The sequence below is a fragment of the Marmota marmota genome, unplaced genomic scaffold (genome assembly GCF_001458135.2).
Source record: "Marmota marmota marmota unplaced genomic scaffold, marMar, whole genome shotgun sequence".
Classification (NCBI taxonomy): Eukaryota; Metazoa; Chordata; class Mammalia; order Rodentia; family Sciuridae; genus Marmota; species Marmota marmota.
The window spans coordinates 18228518-18248756 of record NW_025999932.1 but is presented as its reverse complement, the minus strand read 5'-3'; the positions used below and the strand labels follow the sequence as shown (position 1 = coordinate 18248756).

Here is a 20239-nt window from a genome sequence, read left to right as displayed (position 1 = left end):
ATAAAGCAGATCTTTCCCAATTATCAAGTTTTCTCAAAAAAATGTAATCCATAGAAAGTTCACATACATCATTATATACGTAAGCCAGAAGATCATTAAAATGGAAGCATGTGGTCGATATCAAATCATAAGTAAGTAAATATGTGTCTACTGACCAAACTGTTAAACAAACAGTTTCAGTTTAGAGGTAGTTGTACTAGCTTAGGGAAATGTGGAGTGAATGGGAGAAAAGTAAAAAAGAGATTAAGGGACTTGTTCATTGCTGGAAAACTGATAGGTTTTTAAAGAAATGTTTAAGAAATTTTAATGTAAGAGTTCCAAATGACTCCTAGCTGTTTTAAACATCAAACATAACAATTTATACAAGGACATACACGCACACAAACATACACATGTATGTGCAAGCACACCTTCATGCATTTGTCTTTTGTTTTTGTCTTTGTCTTAAGCCCTGAATCTGTTTAGGCCCATCAATGAGATCCTGCACGGTGTTAACTTTCAAGCCATCAAGTATGAGTAATGGTCTTACGTGCCTACAGCATTTTCCCTTTTTGTACAAGGGGGAAAAAAATCTAGTTGAGATCAATGTCCTCTTTTCTAAGCTAATACCTACAGCTGTGCCCTATCCATCAGATCAGAGGATATTGTTAACACAGATGTTAACAACAAAAACAATGATACAGTGAAAATACTGATTATAAAATGTTGCATGTCCCTCAAAGCTAATTGTTACTGACTTGAGCACATTTAAAGTTTGTTTCAAGCAAAACTATTTACCAAGGGAGTAACTGGAACCATGATAACACAAACACAAATACTAAGGAAACACTTTCATTAGTATTTTTTGCTAAAAGCAAAAATCAAAAACATTTGAGCTTAAAATTCTCAGATTGTTTACTTCAATTTATGTGTATATACATCATTTCTAAGTATGTAGATTTCCCCAAGAGATAAGCACATTTTATTTGAAAAAAAAATCTCAAAGAAATTTGAGCAATAAGTAGGGAAAACTATATCCAGGCAAGAATAGCCACAAAAAGAAGTATTGTTTGAAATAGATATATATTTTTTTAAAAAAAAATAGAGAATTTTTAAATATTTATTTTTTAGTTTTTCAGTGGACACAACATTTTTATTTTATTTTTATGTGGTGCTGAGGATCGAACCCAGCGCCCCGCGCATGCCAGGCGAGCATGTTACCGTTTGAGCCACATCCCCAGCCCTAGATATATATTTTTAAAAACTTCAGTGGGCTGGTAAAGTTTCTGAGATAACTTTTTTAAACAGATTTACAGTGGTTCTACTTCCTACCTGCCTCACACTGAAAAGTTACCCAGCTCTCACCAAGTGTCACCTCTTCCGAACATTTCGAAGATTTATTGATATATTTTGAACTGTCATGATTGACTCATGATCTGTGTAGTGAATATTCTAGCCACATGTAAGCATTCAAAAGTAAAGAACATTATTTTCAAATAATTTTCCATCAAAATACAAAAAGATATGAGATAGGATTGAAAGAATATTCCTTTACATGCCTACCATTCCCTGGCTTGTCTCTCCTCCCCTGCACACGCCAAACTCCCCTCTGCCCATGTTAGAGTCCGCTTGGCAGGCATTTTACACTTTTCCTGTAGCTTTCTGCAAAGTCTGATCTATGGGCCCATTGTGTTTATGGTCCACATATTTTCAAGAGAAATCAGTGACACTGAATTTTTAACATGATCTGGGGAGGATGAGAGTTTAAGAGAAGCTGTCATCCAATCTGCAAATAGACAAGTTTAAAAGTATTGCAAGATGCCATATTCCAACCTAATAACATAATTTTTAGATTTATAGTGAAGACAATTTGATAGAATATTTATGTAATAAGAAAAAGAATATTGGGCAAATAGCATCCATGCATTCCCTTCCACATGCAGCTACTCCAGTCCTTTTTCAGTAAAATCATGGAACTGCCATTTATATCTTGTTTAAACTAACAGAAAGCCTCAGATCCCTTTCTGACAGTACAAAGATCTGTGAAAATTGAATCAAATAGTTCTGTAAGAGATATTCAAAATGAAATTATATCCTACTATTGCCCTTGCAAAAGACGTTGGAGAAAGAAAAATAATATGACCTTGAAGAGAATAATATGAGTGATACAGAATCCCCCCAAATCTTGAGGGTGTTTATCATTTGCAAAGAGGGCCATTCAAATCCAAGAGCAAAAGAAATACAGAGTCTAATCAAATAACATGGGATCTTGTGTTAAAGTTTTAAATTTCCATGACTAGAATTCTGAGGCTGATAAGGATATGCTTTCTTTTCTTTTCTTTTTTTAAATTATACATGGACACAATCCCTTTATTCAATTTATTTATCTTATATGGTGCTAAGTATAAAACCCAGTGCTTCACATGTGCAAGGCAAGTGCTCTACCACTGAGCCACAACCCCAGCCCAGGATATGCTTTTCAATGTGACTGATTTTAAATATGTCTGAGAGTATTCCACCAATGTTATAAAAAATATTTCTGTGAGTATTCTGCCACATGTCTCTGATAATTGTACTATCATAAGCAACTGAAAAGGTATCCCCCAGATTCCTTAGGATAATACAATTACTTAACAATAATATTCTTTTAATTCAAGGGAAATGTAAAATTAAGTACAGAAAAGCCTAAGAGAATCAAATCACTGGTGTTAATATTTTTGGTACAATATGTTGCTAAAATATATACCACAGTACAGTTTTATCAGGTTCTTACATATTGAAAATAATTTTAGGAAAGTGAACTTTCAAAATGTTTCAAAAAGGTCATTTCTAAATGTGTTACTCCACTGGACTCCAGAAGAAAGAAGAGTACTTTGCAGGGTCAATGAGAAATCAATAAAACACTCTGCCTTCCAGTCCAGACTCAACCCATTAAATTACATTCCATTAATTGTTAAGAATAACTGTCAGCATATATTTTCAAGTATTGGAAGAAAAACTAAATGAATTCAGGCATGCACGTGCGTGTACACACACACACACAAACACACACACACATACACACACACCTCATACAAATACAACTGAGAAAATTCTAAGAATATACCAAAATATACATGTTATAAAATGTAAGAAATAGCAGCACAGCCTGATATTCCTAAGCCAGTCACTTTTTGTTTTGGGAAAGACACTTTATTTACCTGCTCTAGACTTGCACAGACTCCAGACATTTATTGGGCTGACTAGAATAATGGGTAGAGAATTTTGCCTATAAAATCTAAATTGGTTTATATAAAAAAAGAAAAGAGCTGAATTTAGGAGAAAATAAGAAAACCAATGATCTGGTAACATAAGCTAGAGTTTTGAGAGACACACAGGCAAGAAATTTGTGAAAAAACTGCTACTATAAGTGGGGCATAAGAAAGGGAAAGTTCTTGTATATTTTTAAGTTAATAATAATGATACACGTTTACTGATTATTGATTATGTGTCAGATATTATTCTACGTGGCTTGCATATATGAATTCAATTTAATACTGGTGATACCTCTATATATAGTAACACAATCTTAGCACCCTCCACTTTACACATGAAAATCTCTGGAACACATTAGATAAATAATTCATTGCACAGTGGAAGAGTTGGTTCATTCTCTGGCAGTCTGGCTCTTAATTCATTCATTTAATCATTATTCTGCACATAGTTTACTTATGAAATATGCCTTATAGCAATGTCAAAAATACATAAAATATCAACAGAGAAATTTTGCTTTCTAAAACTTAAGATTTATGTTCACTTTAGTCATGTCAGCATGTTGGAAGTGGCCTAGTGGAATAATTATGTTCAGATTATATAAACAAAATGAAAAGACCCTGAAATGAATGACCAACTCTCTGTGTTTTTCAGATAAAATTAAATATAAAATTAATTGTGCTACTTAATGTGCTGTGGCTAAGAGCTGAACATTCAGAAAATTTTCTATTTAAATGTGCATTTTTGCAAACTACAGATATGCAGTTTTGCACCTCAAAAATTTTTACAAATGATCTAATACTCCTATTTTAATAAGGGTTGTTATAAGAGAAAAATCTTGTACTTTGGATATGACTCAAGAAATATAAATTTGGAGTTTATTTGGCATTATCTAAGAACTCATGTAAAATAGAGCCTAACCTTTCTAGACTTGTGCTACACTGGAAAACCATCTACTTTAGTGGCATCCAAAAGTCTATAGTCTTCAACATGTGCCCAAAGGTTTATGTCCTGTAAATGTTATGATTTAATGAAAATATTCCAGTTAAATATTAGCAGCAAAATACCTACATGACCCTAAGAGGGGGCATGTTTTCAGCAAGAAATTCAAATATTCTTCTATAATAAATATACAAATATTACCTTCTTAAATTGAAGGAAATCCAGATTATGTTGCAAGAACAAACAATTTTATGTAATTTGGATAAAATTATAAGAAGACCGTTGCAACCACTGATTTTAGGCAGGACACCTGAATAGGCCAATGGGTGACCAAGATGCTTTCTTATGGATTCTGTATGTACCTACTAAAAGACTCCTGCTATATTGGGTTAAATCATATTTTCTTTGGTCTATCTTCTCATTTATTTATTGTTACAATAAAGTGATGCTCTTCAAAAATGACATTTGCAAACACAAATAGAATTTTCAATCAAAAAGTTGTCTTGAGGTTTTATTTTCAACTCTTCTTGTCAACACTTTTCATTAATACTGACTATATTTAGTGAAATTTCCCTCATAACTGTGTAAGGAACTTTTAGCTATAACTGTCCCTGTTAATAATGTTAGCAGCTAATGCCTGAGATGTGATTATAAATGACTTTTCATATGCCAAAACTATTTCATATTTCAAAGTGTCAAATCTTTCTTTTTTAATTGACAAATAAAAATGTGTATATTATTGTATATGATAGGTTATAAAATATATATACATTATGGAAGAGCTAAATTGAGGTAATTAACATATATACATTCCCTCATATATTTATTTTTTGTGAACAACTAAAATCTACTCTCTTCAGGATATTCAAAAACACGACATATTACTATTAGCTATAGTCATGGATTGTACAATAGATCCCTCGAATTTATTTCTACTCAATAATACTTTATGTCCTTTTTGCTAACCTCTCCCTTCTACAGCCCCTGGTAAGTACCAGTCTAACTCTGTCCTTCTAAATCTTTCTCTAACTGTGGCTTTACACAATGGCAACAATCATATCAAGAGGCCAATTAAAAGAAGCCATTTCGAAAAAAGTTATCTAAAAGAATTTTAAAATATTTTTTTTAATTATACAAAAATACATGCGAAGCATAGACAAATTAGGACTGCTGAAAAATTATCCAAAACCTTTTTATCTTGTTTCAGATTTTTAAAAATAATCTTATAATGCCAAAAATATAGATTACTTTTTGAAAAACACAAAAGACAGAAATCTAAGCAATCTAGACTGGCCTGTTGCCATGTAAAAATCATTGCATCTATGGTCATAATCTTTATAACCATACATGCCTTAAACTATACATAGCCTTTATAACCATACATACCATAACCATACATACCTTTAAATTCTTCTAGTGATTGTACTGACTTTATGGTGTAATGATGACACCACACGCCTCCTGCTCTATGACTTCAGTGACTTCTGGGAACTGGATTTAACTAGATCTTCAGTTTCCCTACTTTCCATCACCCTCAAGGCCACTATATGTTGGAAGCATAGCTATCTGTGAAGACGTGCAATCTCTGACTGAGCGTTCAAGTGAGCCTAAGTGGGGCTGGGAATTAACCAGCACCTCACACTTGGACTTGGACTTTCACCAGGATCTTAGGAACAGGCTTGGAGGAGGACCACCTCCTACACTTCCTCCACAAGCTGGACACCTTTAAAAAAAATTAAAAAAAATAAACGGTCCTTATTGTGTTTCATGCTATGATAACCCAGTCTGTCAGAGTCGGCTAGAGTCTTCATAAGACATCCAGGTAGCAGTGGGCAAAGGTGAGAACCAAAGGGCTCTTTGGTTGCAGGCTCATTCTGTTATCACACTTCTTTCCAAACATAGAACTGAAAGCTTTATAAAGTGGGGTAAAAAGGGCTGGGGTAATGATTTGTACGTGTTTTATAAATGAAAAAGTGGAATGTGTGTGTGGACACAGAGAAAGGAAGAGAGAGATGGGGGATGAATATATGTTGATAGACATGATTTCGGTAGAAAATACTGATTTAAGTTTTAAGATAAATGTAAAAAAAAAATGTAAATATAAAGATTAAAAACCAGAGGATATGCCATGATTTCTTACTCAGAAGATTTTTTTCCCTGTAATTTTCCTTACTCAAGAATATTTCTTCACAAACATTTTAACTATCTTTTATTCATATTAGTATAAATGAATTGGTTTCCATTTCAATTTTTTTTAATTTTTATTTATCAGATTTTTCTCCCCTGGTAATGATAGACTCATGCTTCATACACATTATAAATGTTTTTTTTTTAAACATAAGTTAATGACAAGGAGTGAATCAAAGAATTAAAGGGTTGAACTTATTCCTTGAATTGTCTGGATTCAAATGAACTGTACCTCAAATATTTCTCCAATAAAATAGAAGTTAGGGAGCATTCAAGTGTCTTAGATAAAAAAAGCTATTTTAATTATCAATAATTGTTACTTGATGTGCATTAGATTGTTGAATCGGTTCTCCAGGAAATAAAGGATTGACTTCCAATTTCCTTCAATTTTTAAATGATCAAGATTTAATAGAGGTGAATAATATTCTAGGCTACAAATGCTCCTTGCTTCTTGATCTTAAACCCACACTCCAAACCACTTATGAAATTACTTGATTTATTCATTTAGAAAGGTCAAACCAGCATACCACAGTCTAACACTCTCCCTAATGTTATATCAAAAACAATCCACTCACAAATAGACAACATAGAATCAGGATATGAATCATGAAGTGGACTTATTCTGAAAATCTGAGAATGATACATCAAATATTTTGCTACTGAAGTTCCTGGTTGAGTGAGTGTTACATTAAGGACAATATGATTGAATTAGTGTCCAGGATTTTTAGAGTAAAGCTATATTGCCCTGAGTTTCAGTCCCAAAGCAGAAGCTAGCAATGATTCAGAGCAAGGGGTCCTTTGAGTGCTTCCTAAGTTCTTGCTGTTATTGCCTGAAGGAGTCCAAAGCAGCTGATGATTGGGCACATAAAGTCAGAATGAACTTACTGCAGAGTCCAGACTGCCTCAGGCCCATGGAATGAGGGGAATTTTGGATTGCCCACATTGGCTAACTGGTTTTGTTTTACATGCAAACTAGAATTTTATTATATGATTTGATGGACTTCCATCTATAATTTAAGTGTTATAATAAATATGTGTGTGTTCATTTCTCTCTATGATCGGATCAACCCAGAAGAAAGTGAGGCCTGTTCTTCGTTAAGGTGCCAGCAATAAAAGAGTTACTTTAAGTGCCTAAAGGAATTTCAGGGATCACTGTATGGGGACACAATTATATCTATGAGGTCAGACACTTCAGCTTGATTATCAATACCCAGAATGGGGCATAGCCAAGGGCTCAGTAAATATTTGTTGATTGACACAGAAAAAAAAAGAATTAGAAAGGTGGAAAGGAAGAAAAAAACAGGTACTTATTAGGTGAGTGTAACAATGTAGTATCAAAGGGTATACATAGGAAATTAAATACCTGACTCCTTCAACACAGTCATAGTCACCTTTGTGTGCTAGTTCACCATTTCGTACACTTCGGTCACTTGTTTAGAACTTTCACACTTTTTCCGTATCTAGGCAACTCCTGTGTGTTATTTTTTTCTGCAAATGAATCATAAATAAGCCATCTAACCCTTATTAATGTGATCCACTCTTCATGATGTTATGTGCCAGATACTGAGTCAAACCCTCTCTTGAACTTTCTCAAACTTTCATGGGCACCCAAGTCACTTGGGGATAAAGCCAAAAGGAAGATTCCAATACCATCAAGTCTAGGGGAGGTGCCCATGTCTGCATTTCTCACAAGCTCCCAAATGAGGCTGAGAAACACACTTTGAATACCAGGCTTCCACATATATATTCTGATATACACTTAAATTTTTACCCAGCACTGTTTTAAAGCTTATTTTTATATCATGTAAATCATTCATATATTCCATGAGTGGTAAATCTAATGATATGAATGCAGACGCTCTGCTGAGATTGAAAATACAATTAAATGTCCTTTGCTTTCGGGGAGTCACTGCCAAGAAGATTATGTAAGAAACCGAGCTAACTTGTGCTATGGGGTATTCTAGAATTCTGTACAGAACAATTTGAGAAACACCTAGGAATCTGTAGAGGGCCATAGAAGAAGCCAGTTTCTAAGCATGACAGAGGGGGAGAAGAAATTTCTCAAAATACCCCAGAACACAGGCCATCTCCCACCTGCCCCATCACTGTGCCCCATAAAACCAAACCCATCCAAGAGCTATGTGGCTACTCCACTTGCCAATGCATGCCATCTTCCAGAGGACTGGACAAGGAGCATCTTTTGGGAATCACCAGCCTCAGTTGTAAGAAGGCTATATATATATATATATATTTTTTTTTTCAAGTTTATCTTTCTAATACAGCCTCTTCTGATCCTTTCTCCTGGAGGACCATCTTTATTCTGATTAGCATGGGCTTCATAGAGCAGATGCCTGAACAATTCCCTACCTACCCGAAGGCATTCCACCCTTATTTAGAGTCACATCCTTGCCCGCATAATTTCTTGCCAAATGAATTTCAGTTTCCTTCTCTTTCCCAACTTCCTTTCCCATTATCATCAGGTAAGAGGACGATGCACACAGTAGGTCGGGGGAGGGGAGGATGAAGAAGCTCCAGTTCTGGCTGTCACCTACATATGATGTCTTCAGTATCCTTCCTGCTTCCTCTCTGTCTTAGGAGGAGTAGCTCCCCATCAAGGAACCCCTATTCTAATCTCCTCAATCTGAGACTATCCATGACAGGAACACTCAGGTTGCCTGTGGAATTAATGTTTCTAACTCACTGACCTTAAAACAAAGTGAACATCCTGGAAGATCCAGGTGGGTTCAATGTAATCAGTCTCCTAAAAAGTGGAAGAGGGAGATTGGAGGAGGTCAGGGTGATGCCATAGAGAAGAGCTACACACACCTTGGGGTGGAGACAGGCACCACAGGCCAAGGACTGCAGGAAGCCTATAGACACCAGGAAAGGGTAGGAAGTGCATTCTTTCCCAGAGCCTGCTTCAGAAGCAAGGCAGCCCTGCTGACCCCTTGATTTTAACCAGCCACAACCGCGGCAGACTTCTAGACACAGAAGTTTTACCTCTTTCTGCTTTGAAGATGCAGCTCTTTCCTTCGTGATCTCTTCATCCGGTTTCTCTCTTTTATCTCTAAAAAATGAATCTTCCCAGATTACATATTTAGTTCATAGTTCATAGTTGGTTCCCTTTTCCCACTCTACAGGCCCATGCAGAAGTCAGATGTGTCTTCTCTGGCACAGTGTTTCTTCAGAAGCCAAATTGAAATGCATTTCTGAGGTCCATGTCCTCGCCTTCTCCACAGTTCACTCTGCCCCCCACTCTGTTTTACCTGACTCACTTCCCTGATTCACGTTATTTACTTTGTCCTTAAAGGTTTTGAGTGAAGGATCCCTCTGCCAAAACACAAATGTATAATGAGATGTTAGGGTGTAATATTAAAAAGGATTCTTGGGTCACATGGTTTTAGGTTATGCCAAGTTACGCAAAGTTAGATAGGTTGTAATAGCCTTTTTTATGCTAATTAACATATATATATACATAGATCATACACCTCTATACAGTGTGTAGCTACATGTAGCATGAGGCATTTCACAAGCTTATATTCCCATAGAACCTTAACTAGTGGAGTATTCTATAGGTTGGGTGTTTCTAGTACACATGTTGAAACGTCTTGTTCAATAAAGTTTTTCATCTGTTCCCATTCCTGTAACCAGCACCCTGTTGAAATGACCTCCCAAAACTATAAGTGCGGCAAATATTTATAAGGCATTAACTACATGTTTCACACTGTTGTAAGTACTTTCATATGTATAAGGTGATTTACAACCATTACATGATAGTAAGCACTATATTTATCCTTATTTTACAGATGAAGAATGAGCCAGAGAAACTATGTGCTCAAGGCTGCACAGTTAGAAAACTACAGATTTGGACTTTGAACCCCCACCTACCTCTAGCACTCACCTTGCTCTCCAACTGAAGGTGAAAGCACTTTCTCCCAGTGATTGCTGATAATATAACTCAGATGAGATTGAATGCACTGCCCCAGAGATGTAGGAAGAGGTGGAGGATTTCTCAAAAGGGAATTTTATGAGAGACACAAACACTGGAGACATCAAAGCCAACCTCCATGTGCTTCCAAACAGGACGTTGTAAAATGAGAGAACAGTCTAATCTTATCTGGATAGGAAGATAACGTGATCAAGGGTGATGAACATTTCTGAGAAGCAGACCAGACCAGCTGTTACGAAAAAAATCATGGAGAAGAGCAGTTTCAAGAAACCCTGCGCAGGCAGGCTGGACTCAAAGGAGGCCAGGGTATAGGCAAAATAGGTCTTTGGTCTTAATTCTTCAACTAATAGGAAATCCTTGAAAGTTTCTCCTCAGTAAAGTGATAAAAATTTTGATGATTTTGTTGTGGCTGTTTGTTTTTGTTTTCTTTTGTTTTAATGAAAAGATTTGAAGAAAATTAATCAGATAAAAGTCTTCACTGAAGGAGGACCCAAGCCAGTTTGCTCTTCATCTTCTCTTCCCCTGCCTTCCCACTAGGTGGCACCAGAACTCAAAATCAGAACCCCCTAAAACCTTCACTATTCCAATCTTACTGTAGGATGACTCCTGTAATATTGTGATGTGATGGGAACATATCAAAACATGGTTTCTATTGCCAATTGCTAACCTGACTCTTCATTTACCCTGGGGTATTTTTCGAGCAGTTAACAGTTTTCAGCTTAACTGACTGCAAAGTTCTGAAGACCTTTGGGATCCATGCCCGTTTAGAGAACTGTTCTAGGCCAACATAATGAGCAACCATCCTGCAGAAAATGCTAAAGGCCTGCTGGAAGTTGATACAGTGGAATTCATTCAACCCTTGATGGCTTCAATCATGGGGAGTCTTCTAGTTCGCAAGAGAGGGAGGATTTGCAGATGACTGTTAAATTACCTCCTTGACATGAAACTCCAGTTGGAATGTGGAAGGGGAAGAAAGCCTGAGCCAACTTATTACCTAATTCTTCAGGAAAGAAATGTGAGAACCAAGCAGTCTGGCCCCTCCTTCCTTTCTGAATGCCCTTTTCACTAGTTTATACCACAGAGGACTCCCTCCCTTACGTATTTCTTAAAGAAACTTCTTTTCTACTTTTCTCTTCCTATCACTGCCCCACTATTGTTTATTTTTATTTTTTACTTATCTATTTATTTGACAGTAGGAAGAATGATGCTTTCACTTTGTTGTAAAATTAGTGTCACAAATCTACATTTAAAACAAAAAAAGATCATTCCTGGTCACTTGTAAATATGTATGTAGTGACTAAAATACCAATCAATCAAGATTCCTTTTGTAAACATCTAAGCTTAAGTCCATATGATTCCAAGGCTCAAAAGGCAAATGGAATATCGCCCAAATCGCAGGCAAGCAAGGCACATGGCATTTTTCCCTGAATACTTCAAACTGAAATTCGAGGAGGAAACACAAAGTTAGTTGAAACTATCCCACAAAGGAAGTATTGTTTAAAGGTAAGTAGACTTTTGTCTAAGTACCAAAGTTTCAACTTTCCTAATACGAGATAAAGAAAAAAAAATGCATTCTACTTAATTTTGTGTTCTTAAAATTTCTGTTACAGTTTAATCCAAATTGCTGCTTCTAAAATAGACAGTAGGAAAAAAAAGAGGTTAATATAGATGATAGACTTATGGATTGGATAAATAATTAATGGCCTGGAATAATTAGCTGGAAGATGCTTAATCATTAATTTATCTGAGTCATTGAAAGTAGTCAAGCCTATCCACAAAATGTTACACTAATTATGAGTATATATATTTTTGTCAAGATGGAAATTAATATATGATAAAAACTAGCACTTCAAAAAATTAAAATATGGAACAAGTCTATTTTGTCTACTTTTGTTTATTAAAGATAAACAAGATTTCACTTTCCTTTGTTTTACCTATTAAGATAAAAGTTGTATAAATTCCATTATTATTTATAACCAAGATACCAAATTAGGAAGGCAAAGTAGTTGACTCATTTTGTCTTTCTTTAGGAACTTCTTCTATGTAAGGGGAAAAAAGAAACGCAAAACTCAAAACACTTCATTATTAAAGTATCTGGTGGACAATTAGTGTTCTCTCAGAGGATTTAAGTGGGGGGAAAAGATCCTTTAACATAATGCTAAGTTTTGCAATTTATGGCTGTATTCTTCAATGTGGTATTTTCCAATACGATTTTATTACAGGCTCTAAATTATACTTTCACAGGAAAGGTCTGTCTTTAAACTTTTAGGTCAGAATTGTTCAGATCTTTTCACACTGAATCAATCAGGTTTAAAGCTGGCAAAATCCTTGGCAGCCTTGTAAATCTTTCAAAAGATGTTTTCCAATTACCCTTCATGGGCCACAGGATTCTACACTGTGGCTCTTTCCTTCTCTGGGAGGAATTAAGTGCTCATGAGAGGTTAGAAACCAATGGAGTTGAAAAGCAAGGCCCTGTATCTTCCCTCCAGTTCACATGCTGTAGATCTATCTGCAGCTACTAATACATCCTAAGATCTGCGCAGACATTCTGACCTAGATAGTGGTCCCGGCATCATTGAAGTATTAGTTGTTTTAAATTAGTGAAAGATATTAAGATAGCAGTAGAATGGTTCCTATCGCAAAAACTTATTTTGGACTTGTATTAAAAATTTTGCATAAACATAATTTCCAAATGGAAAACAAAGAGATCACTATTACTTCATTATTTTTTCAAGAAAAACAAATTTTTAGGAAAGGTCAGTAAACACACAGGAGACTAAAAAAGGAAATAACAAAGAAGATAAATATACTTCTTGGTCTGGGTTTTAATCTTCTAAAAATTGTGCTTATTTTCCATTTATAAAATATATTAATATCTGTTACTTCTTCCTCCTCTAGGTTACAGATATAGAATACTAATAAAAGACTAAGGAGATATTCAATTTATAAATGAGCCTATTTCATACCACTTGATTTCAAGAGGAAAAATAATCATGGGCAGAATCATTTTGAAATAATTTTTCAAGGGAAAATGTGAACATGTATATAGATTTCTTCACAGAAGTTTGAAAAGTACTGCTGTCCTTTGTGATGCAAAAGTGGAGTGAAGGTTATGGGATTCCAGTTGCACCTTTGACCTCTGGGCCTCTTGAGTCATTCATGGGTTATGACCTTTGACCTTTGGCAAATCATGACCCTGTCTGTTTTGCTTGATTTTTACTACCTACAGTGAAAGGTTTTTTTTTCTCCTCTGGAACACATAAGCAGAAGTCACATAAATGTTTGAATAGTTTGTAGGCCAACACTCAGGCCTAGGGAAGATAAGAATAAAAAGTAAATAAATAAACATGAAGGAAAATATTCTAACATTTAAAGTTTCCTGTAGTAGAATAGACTGATTTCAAAGCCTATATTGTGAACACTTGGCCACATGTTCCTTCTTTTAAAACTTTGCTTTCATTGATCTAAAATGTGTCATAGCGAGAGAAGGGACAGTCGGTCCTTTATAAATTGGACTTCCAATACTTTACACTCTAATCATTAAAAATTGCAGACCTTTCACAGCTGCATGTTCATAAGCATCTCCTGGTAGCCACTGTCTAGATTGCTTCCATCTCTAAGAAATGCAATTCCTCTTATCAGAATTGTGAGTTAAAGGGGAATATGTGTAAACAGTGGGCATTAAAATGTCCTGTTAGAGCCAAATCAAGTACAGATAAGGAAGCCAGCAAATTCATAATTGTACAGCTGCACGTAGAAGCCCTCTGGATTCACTGCTCAGATGCTTAATACACACAGTTCCAAGCTCCAAATCTCATTATGATATCAACTGGGAAGAACTGTCTTTATACACACTGCTGATCAGTAAAAAATGACTTTGAGTTTTCACAAGTTTTCCTTTCAAATACTCAAGTTGACTTGTTTGCTTGCTTAGTTGAAGCAAATACTAAGTGGAAAAATGAAGTTGAAAAATATAGATTAAATAGAAGTGTCCAGAAGGTATGATATAGCAAAAAATGATATATATTTTTCCACCAGCATGAGAATGAATAGAGTCTTTGGAATTGTGATACTCCAGGATTTAGTTAAGAAATACTTCTGTTTCTGAGCCAGCATAGAGATTCATTCTTTTTTCCATCAAGATAGAAGAATTTTTAATGCTTGTTTGGGGCACAGTTTTATCTTAGATATTTCCATTGGCATTTTAACATTCATTCATTATTCCTGATGATTTTTCTTTCTCTGAGGTTTAAAAAAGTATTTGATAATTTGAAAATGTAGAGAAAATTGGCACATTGATGAAGTTAGTTCTAGGGGAGCCAACATACCTTGTTCAATCAGAATTTAGAAAGAGAATTAAGAGCTTGCCAAACTCTCAAGTCTAGTTAAATCCTTTGCAACAGAGATTTTTCAGTGTTTTTTATTTGTTCTAAAGAGATATTTTTAAAATATCTTTTAAAAATATTATACAAATCTGATTATAGAAGTATATCTATAATTTATAATTTCTATAATAGAAAGAATGAGATTTTGAAAAAAGTTCAACAGTTAAAACCTTACCCTTCTTGAGTTAAAGGTAGGTGCGTTGCCTTGGCTGAAAAGCTATTGATAAGAAGAGTACAAGAGAGTTCCTGGCCCATCTGGATGTACTTTTTCTTGATTTTCATATCCACCACCACAATATCAAAATCTTTCCACGGTAGTCAAAATAGTCTCCCTCAGATGAGCTAAAGTGTCCTGTGACTTCAAATTAGAACTCTCAGAATTTATCTTTCATTACTTTTTTGATGGAATATTCATGACATCATATAGAGCTAGGCTTTACTAATATCTAGCCATATGAAAATTTGGGGGAATTTGTTGCATTGTTACCTGAAAGTATTTTTAGATCTGAAAGTTGAAATGCTAGAAAATATCAGTCCCTTAATTCCATGGAAATCTGTAACATATCATTTGAATGAGATAACTGAACAATGAACATTATCCATGTTTTGATTTTTTTTCCCCAATGTTAAATCATTTGAATGATGTCCTTGACTTTCTCCTTCACCTGAGGGATGGAGTTCACAGTTTTAATAGCCATGATTTGAAAAAAAATAGTGTGAAAGATAGCAAACACATTTTACTTGGTTTTACAACTAACATTAACAGTCATTTTAAGATCCCTTTGATCTCAATGCATCTACTCTGGGGCTTCCTCCAGAGCAAGATAGTTTAGAAATAAAATTACTCACTCTCACTGCCTGCCCTTCCCTTTACCCCACCCAACCCCAGTCCTGCTTGACATATCTCTATGGCTGTCCATTCCCATGGACTAGAGGTTCTCAACTATGGGGTAATACTCAGTTGCAGGACTGTCTTTTTGCATCTGAAGAGACTTAGCCTATGCCAGTGACATCATCCCCAGTGATGGCAACCTAAAATGTCTAGAGACATTGCCAAGCATACCCAGGAAGGAGAAATTGCCCCGAGGGAAAACTACCAAAGCATAGATTAAATCCTCAGGAAGGATTCAATGTGTTTTTGTACCTATAAAAATCTGTATGGGGGTGTGGGCTGGGTAGAGCACTCGCTTTGAGTGTGCAAGCCCCTGGGTTCGATCCTCAGCACAACATAAAAATAAATAAATAAAGGTATTGTATCCAACTACAACTACAAAAAATAAGTATCATTTTTTAAAAAAAAATCTGTATTAGGGTTCTCCAGAGAATGGAGATTAAATAGAAGTGTCCAGAAGGTATGATATAGCAAAAAATACATCAATACATCACAATACATTACATTGGACGTTCATATATAGAGAGAGGAAGGAATTTAGTATAAAAGATTGGCTTATGAAATCAGGGTGGCTGGTGAGTCCAAATCTGCAGTGGAGGCAGCAATCTAGAGGCCAAGGGACAGCTTATGGTGAAGAGAAAGTCGGCTGAGGAATCCACCTTCCTCCGTGGTCCCTTCTTGCCTTCCTTAAGTTCCTTGAATGTACCCTCTTTCCCTCCATAGGTCACATGATCTTCCCAAAGCCCCGTGATTTTCCCATCACACCCTGTTGTTAGTCAACTAACTTCTCCTTTCATTTCATTTTTGCAATTAGGAATTCTTCCCAACCTCCCCTATTGGAGTAGCTGAAGTCTCCCTATTATTTGCTTTTATAGTACTTTCGCGTCTTCTTCAAAGCACTATCACTATAAAGTCCTTGGGTCTATTAATTTTATTATATTCTGTGCCCCCAGTACCTAGCTTATAGTAAGCATTCATCTAATATTTATTGACTGACTGAAAAAAATGAATTAACATTTAGCCAAAATATAGTCTCCTTGCTTAGAGGAATGCTTACTGACAAAGGTTTTGATGTCTAAATCACAACTTCCATGCCATGAATATTAGAAAGTCAATGCTGAAGAGTTGGCAAGTTTTGTCAACTGTTGATGGACTGTGGGAAAAATTACTGATGCCCTGGACCATTGCTATTATTTCTTATCCAAGCTTCTTGAATACCACAGAAAGCATCACATCACCTATTGACACATAAAATGCCTAAAGATTACGGAAAGGTAAGTAGGTTATCTATTCCATTTATTGCCTGTGAGCTCTAAATTCGCCCTCCCATGTCTTCTTTTGTAAGACTGGAGTTGAAACCCTGAAGGATGTATCCTGTGCCAACTGGTACCATGTTAAGCTTTGTCAGTAGAAGGTATCAAAGGAGGGTCAGCGCCAGAGGAAAAGACTTCTCCTGAGTTGGGTGTTTTATCTCTTCTTGCACCTGGAGTGTGGCTGTTGTGAACAGTCCAGGGATGCATGCCCTCCAGAAAGCTTTGCTGGGACCCCAGTAGAAAGATTTCTGCATGCCAGTTCCTCTCTCCAGCCTCAGGCAATGGAGGCAGTGGGCCAGATTTATCCTGGGGCACAGTGAACTTCCCTGCTAGCCAGAAGGTTCAGCAGCAACTTCTCTGCTGAAGTCTAAATCTCAGCATTGCCAGGGATGCCCCTTTCCAAGTGTCTCCCTTCCTTGGGTACTGTCCTTCAGAACCCTTTTATCTCATAGTGGCTACTCCCTGCTGTTAGTTTAATTAAATATTAAATATTCCCTGTTATATCAATGGTGTGAATTCTGTTTCCTTCCTGGACTCCGTCTGGTACTGTAGATCAATGAGTAAGAAGTTTGAATACATACACCCAAACACACCTACACAGTCTTATTTCAAGAATATTCTGCCTTTCTAAGCTGAAAAATGTTAGCAAACAGTTTTTAAAAAAAAAAAAAACCTACTGTAATGATCAGAATCCAAGAAATAGAATTTTACCACTGGATGGAGCCCAAGAGGTCAGCCAGCCCTGGTTTTCCAGGGGAAGCATCTCAGTGACTAAGAGGTTAAGTGACTTCCTTTACTGAGGACAGAATGGACTTCGGTCCCCAAGAGGCATGCTGTGAGGCATCTCCTTAATGAAATACCCTGCCCCCACCCCAAAAGGACCCTATGCAGGAGTTTTACCAGATGACTCACTGGCTTTTTTATGAGGCCCCCCGGGAGGGAGAAATTTTTCCCAAGTACACGTTTCAGGAATAATTGTGCTTTTATCTGAACTACTGCTCTGGATTTATCTCATGGACACTGCGAAACGTTTCCCACATATGGTGGCTAGAAAGCGCTGAGGCTGTCTCCCGGCAAGGAGCAGTGCATTGTGACATTCACACCTTCTGCACCCCTGTGCCTCTGGTTTAGTTCATCTCAGTTGCTTTCTATGCTGCTTTTTCCCTTTGCCTCAACTGTCTCACATGTTTATTATCATGCTATAGTGCATCAGACACGTTAAAACATCCATTTAGAAAGATACTGACTATACACCAACTATCAAGGTACAAAGCTTTAAATCTTGTGCCCACTTTAGGATTTTCTCAGTAGTGTTTGCTTTCAATGACAAAGAATTTAAGGGGGTGGGGTCTAACTCAGTGGTAGAGTGCATGCCAGGTCCTGAGTTCAATTTCTAGCACACACACACACATACACACACACACACACAAATAACTTAAATACTCTTGAGAATGAGTGAACCTCAGAAACTGAAGAACAGTTTGATAAATATTTCAAAATTTCCCTGCTGCTTGAGTACCTAAATAATATATTTAATAAATTTCTAACTTTATATCCATATCGTAAACATTCTTAGCCTGGGCTTTATTGACTTTTAAATATTTTTTTTAATGAAAAAGTCATCCAAATTAATAAAGTTTGACTGTAACAAAGCTGGCCAGAGGCTCAAAAATGAGAAACTTGGTTTTGTTACTACTTTACTGAATTATAGTGTCAAAATTTGGCTTTTTCCAAAGATAGCCATTTCACAATATTCCTCAAAAAGTAGGGGGAAAAAAATCTTTCCTTTCTCATTACTTCTGCACTCCTAACATTTTTGCTTGCTGAATAAGCAGTTTCTTTTCTGTGTCTCTCTAGGATGGCAAGAGATGGTTGTTCCAAACCATATTCACACCTGGATTCCCTCATGTTTCCACGCATCTGCAGTTGGACTTCTGCAGTTATCATTTATCATGCCAGTGACTCATGTTTCACAGGGGCAAAATAAATATTTGCTGAATAAATCCTTCGAGCTGCTACCAAAAATAGGAGATATTGGAAACAAAGATGCAATCATAGAAAATAAACTAACAGCAGCTGTGGAAATAAATAAACTGTATGATATTCCCACTTTTCTTTTCATAATTCCAAGTAAGATTGTTTTTGTTTCTCTGTACTAAAGCTGAAAAACAATATATTCTGACTTCCTCTGATTTCAAAGAATCAATACTTTTGTTTTGCTTCGTATTCTTGCTTCAGAGGAAATGTGACACTTTTTATCAGTGGTAAGTATTTGTTCTTTTCTTAAGCACCTATCTGAGAATTTGGCAAAGTATTTAAGCAAATAGACCTGAAAGCCATAGTTCAGAACCCAGGAAGCCTTGGGTGAGATGAAGTCACGCAAACAGACCTATCTAATGGGGGTAAATTCTGAAAAATGAGCCCCAGAAACAAATAAGGAAGAGGCTAAAAGGAAACCCCCCAGAGCCAAGGCCTCTGCTCTCCTACTCCTGTGATAAGATGCAGTCTTTCCTTAGTCTCTTATTTAACACTGAGCATGATTCATGGACAAGAAGCCATTGTCCTTTAAACCACCACATTTTCCATTTATTACAGAAAATCTAAGATCAATTTTCTATCTAATTCAATTGGATTATTGAGTTATTGCCCTTCACGCCTTCAACATATTCTTGTGCCTGTTTCTATCACGCAGGTCTTTGATCTTCAATCATAAAGTCTGTGTTTCTTTTAGGTCCCTTCTGGGATGACTAGTTCAACTGAATCAATGAGTAATGGAACCTTGTCTTTGGACACCCTTAGTTTCTTTTTTTTTTTTTTTTTTTTTCATACAACTGAGCATACAGAAATCAAAACAGAGGAATTACCAAAGACATATTTCAAATACCCATGTCCTATTGGTTGATATTTATTAAAACAGGCGACATGATTTTCAAATACATATATAAATCTTGAGAGTGAACTGTTATTTAAAGTCTTAACAGGAAAATAGGTTTATGTTTTCTGGCATCATCCAATCGTGAAAATTTCTGAAGAGTACTTTGAAAGACATTCTAATAAAAACAGTCTCTGCCTGAAGTTTGTAAATCTTTGATTAAGGAAAGCATAGACATTGTTAAGTGTCCATCTGCCTGACATTCTGATGGGACACCGGGTCTTAACAGGCTGTAGTACAGTAAACACAGGGCTATCCGGGTACCGAGCACTGACAGGATCCCTGGGCACCAAGGGGATCTTATATTGGAATGCACTGCAGTGACATCTGCTCTTGCCCTATGCAGTCAGCTCACTTATGATAAGATATGGAGTCTGGGTAATTACATCAGACCCTAATCTAACCACG

At 36.2% G+C, this 20239-nt stretch overlaps 1 long non-coding RNA gene across 1 annotated transcript in view; it reads left to right on the top strand.

Annotated features, from left to right (window-relative positions):
- LOC125616087 overlaps nt 1-19669 on the top strand; it is an 86886-nt gene extending 67217 nt beyond the window's left edge. Inside the window, exons 2-3 of the long non-coding RNA XR_007346702.1 lie at nt 10167-11812; nt 18757-19669. This is a non-coding gene — a long non-coding RNA (uncharacterized LOC125616087). The remainder of the gene's footprint in view (nt 1-10166; nt 11813-18756) is intronic.
- Nucleotides 19670-20239: the final 570 nt, after the last annotated feature.